The 5,083-nt window shown below is 39.7% G+C and overlaps 1 long non-coding RNA gene and 1 other non-coding gene across 2 annotated transcripts; both read left to right on the forward strand.

Annotated features, from left to right (window-relative positions):
* Positions 1 to 254: 254 nt before the first annotated feature.
* On the forward strand, positions 255 to 4,502 carry LOC139157909 (uncharacterized). Its single transcript, XR_011557585.1, has 3 exons — positions 255 to 346; positions 3,029 to 3,087; positions 4,413 to 4,502. It is a non-coding gene; the product is annotated as an uncharacterized lncRNA (long non-coding RNA).
* On the forward strand, positions 1,356 to 1,452 carry LOC139158202 (Z30 small nucleolar RNA). Its single transcript, XR_011557604.1, has one exon. It is a non-coding gene; the product is annotated as a Z30 small nucleolar RNA (small nucleolar RNA).
* Positions 4,503 to 5,083: the final 581 nt, after the last annotated feature.

Here is a 5,083-nt window from a genome sequence, read left to right on the forward strand (position 1 = left end):
TATAGAATTCATTCGAAGATATTTTTGTGACGACAGAATTTACTGCCCCTTTAAAAAATACAGACACAAGCAGAAACAAAACACACCTCCATCCCCCCCCCCCAAGCATTCAGCTGGGGGTGGGACAGTAGAGGAAACGCTCGTGAGAAAATTTGCTATTTTCCTTGGCGCAATGACTGGTGGGAGTTGAAGTTAAAAAGGATCATGGGAGCGACCGGAAGCAGGAAGTGCGAACCCGGTTTGTAGAGCTACCAAGGTTGGAACAGCAGCTTCGTCCGGAAGTCCTTCCTTCTCTTGACGCGGGACTTTAAAATGTCGGGGCAACGAGGTCCATGCTGATTATGTGGTAAGCGTATGACTTTTGGCTATACTGTACGTACACTGCTCAAAAAAATAAAGGGAACACTTAAACAACACAATAGAACTCCAACTTCTGTGAAATCAAACTGTCCACTTAGGAAGCAACACTGATTGACAATTAATTTCACATGCTGCTTTGTACAGAACAAAGTATTCAATGAGAATATTTCATTCATTCAGATCTAGGATGTGTTATTTGAGTGTTCCCTTTATTTTTTTGAGCAGTATATTTAAGCTTTATCGTTTTTTATATGATAAATTTAATTTAATCGTTTAGACTTAGAGCAAGGATCTCCAACCTTGCCAATTTTAAGACTTGTGGATTTTACCTCCCAGAATTCCTCAGCCAGCAAAGCAAAGCTGGCTGAGGAATTCTGGGAGTTGAAGTTCATAAGTCTTAAAATTGCCAAGGTTGGAGACCTCTGATTTATAGTGTTTTTTAGAAACCACAGTTGAGAAAACAGTGGCTTAGTGAAGGGTTCTCAACCTTGGCAACTTTATAGCTGCCCAGGCATACAAATTGAAAGGAAGGAAGGAGAGAGAGAGAGAAAGAAAGAAAGAGAAAGGAAGTGCAGAGTTCAACTTCCAGCATTCCCCCAAGTTTTAAATGGTATTGCTTCTAAAAGAAAATAAATTAATTAATTCAATCATGAAATTGAAGTCTGGGCATCTTAAAGCTTTCAAGGATGAGAAATACTGGTTTAGTGGATTGTGGGAACACAAAAGACACGTGACAAGCACAGCAGAAGGACAGTCCCAGAGCTAGGACCAGCGATTTGTCACCATCAAAGAACAGAGAAAGCCTGGATGAAAGTGGCTGCTTAGGAAACTTGTGGTGCCCTCCCTGGCTTCTTACACCCAGGATCTAAAACGACTAGCATTGATCATCCTAGAAATATCATTTTGTAATATTGAATTGCAAAAAAATAACTTGTCATCAGTGAATGAGTACAGTATTGAAGTACCGCACAAGAGGTTCCTGCAAGATGTGCCAAAAGCAATGATGAGTGAAGTATAGTCTGAACTGGTATTGCCAGAACTTTGGTTTTGACTCTGACCAGGGCATGATCACGTAATCTTCTCTCTGAGCAGGCTTTGGCAATCTGGGAATTCTCCATTTGCATTTGTCTCTGGATCTGTAGCCTATTGCTGGACACGTTACGGGGCGGAAATAGGTTTCACGGGGTGAGAGGAGTTCAATCTATCACATTTAAAGTGGTTTAAGGAGACCATTGCATGTGGGAAAATTCTTTTTCTTTAAAGATTGGTGGATGAAAACTTGAGTTTATTTATTTGTGTGTCTGTCTATCTAATCTATCTATCTATCTATCTATCTATCTATCTATCTATCTATCTATCTATCTATCAATCAATCAATCATCTATCTGACTTATATGCCGCCCTTTTCCAAGGACTCAGGGCTGCTTATAACATATAAGAAATACAAAGACCAATGAAAAAAACTCCAATATTTAAAACAGTCTAAAACTCCAAATTTTAAATCATACAGCCCTATTCACTCACACCACAATCGTACTAAGGTCGGGCTACATGTTAACATTTAACAGCCCCAAGCCTGCCAGCAGAGATAAGTTTTCAAAGCCTTTCGGAAGGCCAGGAGGGTAGGGGCGGTACAGATCTCTGGAGGGAGTTTTTCCAAAGGGCCGGAGCCACCACAGAGAAGGCTCTTTCCCTAGGCCCCGCCAGACGACATTGCTTGGCTGACGGGACCTGGAGAAGGCCGACTCTGTGGGACTTGACCAGTTGCTGGGACACATGGGGCAGGAGACGGTCCCATAGGTAATCCGGTCCTAAACTCCGAGAGGCGAAAAATGGCTGGATTTGGTATACAGTGTTCCCTCAATTTTCGCAGGTTCGAGCTTCGCGGATAGCCTATACCACGGTTTTTCAAAAAATATTAATTAAAAAATACATCACGTTTTTTTTTCTATACCATGGTTTTTCCCACCCGATGATGTCATATGTCATCGCCAAACTAATAATTTTTGCAAATAAATAACAAAAAAATTAATTATTGTTAATAAATAATTATGTTTATAAATATCAGGATCACTAAGTGTCTTATTCAATGGTGAGTACCAGTAATAATGGTGAGTAAATGGTTGTTAAGGGAATGGGAAATGGTAATTTAGGGGTTTAAAGTGTTAAGGGAAGGCTTGTGATACTGTTCATAGCCAAAAATGGTGTATTTACTTCCGCCTCTCTACTTCGCAGAAATTCGACTTTCGCGGGCGGTCTCGGAACGTATCCCCCACGAAAATTGAGGGAACACTGTATAGGACACACTGACATTTCCACCTTTTTTTAGGAGGGAAAAGGTGCATCTTATATTCCAAACAATACAGTAAGAACAATTATGCTTGAGGATGTTGGAGGAGAAGACCATCCAGGTCCATTCCAATTCTGATTCTAAAATGCAATTATTTGGCTACTGTTTCCATTACCTTATAAATTTTTGATGATGCTAGTTTGAAAAAAATCTTCTAACAGTAAAAGCATAATAGGAAGTGGTGGACTCCCCTTCACTGGATGTGGTAGAAGGTAGGATATGTTTGGATTTAGATTCTTGCATGGGTGATTGGACTGAAAGCTCAAATGATCTCTTGATTCTCTGAAGATAGTAACAACTGGCTTTTGTTTTGTACAGGTGATGGCTTACTGTTGACATGACCAGAGGCAGTAACAAGAATTTTCTGCTTATAGGAGGTATTTCTGAAAAGAATTCTTCCTAGCCACATTCTATTAAAAAAAAAAAGACTCGGTAGCAGAGGACAGAGTTGCAAGATCTGCATACAAAGGACCATAGCTATTAAACATTGTTAAGTCTGTGATACTGATCCAAGTAAAGAAAATGACTAGCAATAAGAGATCAGCAGTCTGTGTTGCCACGATATTGTACAGAAGAGGCCTTCCATGGTGGACTTTGTGTATAGATGATTGGGGAAGAGTAGAAAAAATGGCTTAAAGCAAATGACCCATGAGACAGAAAGGTAAGAAAAAAAACAAGTTTTAGCTGAGGAATCTTACTGAAATCCAGAAACAAATGCTGGAGACAAATCAGACAGCGTCCTCGGAGAGGGGTGGCATACAAATCTAATAAATTATTAATTATTATTCTTATTATTATTTATGAATAAGTTATCTGATAGGCTTACTACAAAATCAACTATGGAGGATGGATGAGTGACCTATCTACTGGTGTAATTTGCCAACTGTATTTAACAGATTAAGTCTGAAGGGACCTTGGAGGTCATGTATTATTTATTTATTTATTTGGATTTATATGCCGCCCCTCTCCGAGGACTCCAAACCCCCCCCCAACACACACACCGCTCAAGCAAGAGACCCTACCCCATTTCTGACAAATGACAGTCCAACTTCTTCTTGAAAGTCTCAAGTGATGAAGCTCCCACAACTTCCAAAAGCAAATGTTTCCATTGGTTGATTGTTCTCACTATCAGAAAGTTCATCATTTCTAGGTTAAATCTCTTCCTGATCAGTTTCCATCCATTATTCCTTGTCTGGCCTTCAGCTGCTTTGGAAAATAGCTTGACCTCCTCCTCTCTGACAGTCCCTCAAATATTGGAAGACTGCTATCATGTCTCCCCTGGTCCTTCACTAGACTACCCATGCCCAGTTCCTGTAACCATTCTTCATGTTTTAGTCTCCAGTCCCCTAATCATCCTGGTTGCTCTTCTCTGCACTTTTTCTAGAGCCTCAACATCTTTTTTATAGCGTGGTGACCAAAACTGGATGCAGTATCCTAGGTGTGGTCTTATTAAGGTTTTATAGAATGGTATTAGTACTTCAGTTGATCTTGATTGTATCCCTATTAATGCAGCTTCAGGTTGCATTGTCTTTTTTGGCTGCTGCCGCACACTACTGGCTCGTATTTAGCTGATTGTCCACTAAGACTCCAAGGTCCCTCTCATAGTTACTGCTATTAAGCCTGGTTTCACCCAGTCTATATCTGTACTTTTGGTTTTTCTTACCTAAGTGTAAGACTTTACTTTTCTCTACTTCTATTTCAGTGCTGCTTATGGAAAAATAGTTGTTTCTTCCTTAAAGGAGAGGGAGACAAGTTAGGTTGATGGAAGACAGATGGAATGGATTTACAGAAGTTGATTTCTCCCAGAATGTCCCAGAAGTTAGAACTCAAATGCCAGGGTGATCTAGGCTTGTTCTTCTCATAGCGTCTCTTAAAAGCAATTCTGAGCAATCTTGATTTGTAAGCAGTGTTTTATGCATTGGATATCTCTCTGGCAGATTCTGACATAGCCTAGTCTGTAAACACAACCATCGAGTGATTTGCAACCCTACCATTCATGTCAAAACCATTAAGGAACCACCCCCACCAAAAACAAAAAGCCAGAATCAATCCCCTGCATTTATTTAGAAGCTTCAAGTTGCAGCATGGGAGAAAAGATATTGGTTTTCTATCCCCTATTACTCCTTATTATGTAACATGTCAAAAGGACCTGGGATTGCTGAGTCCCCAAAATGGACGTTGATTTGTATTTACAACATTTAAAAACCAAATCCAACTTTCATTTTATAAAACACAAGTTTACAATCTTTCACTTGTCCCAGAAGTTAGAACTCAAATGCCAGGGTGATTTAGGCTTGTTCTTCCCATAGCTTCTCTTAAAAGCAATAAACTGATGGAAGCAAGATAAAAGCATTTGTAATAAAATGTTAATAT

The sequence above is a fragment of the Erythrolamprus reginae genome, chromosome 1 (assembly GCF_031021105.1).
Source record: "Erythrolamprus reginae isolate rEryReg1 chromosome 1, rEryReg1.hap1, whole genome shotgun sequence".
In the NCBI taxonomy this organism is placed as follows: Eukaryota; Metazoa; Chordata; class Lepidosauria; order Squamata; family Dipsadidae; genus Erythrolamprus; species Erythrolamprus reginae.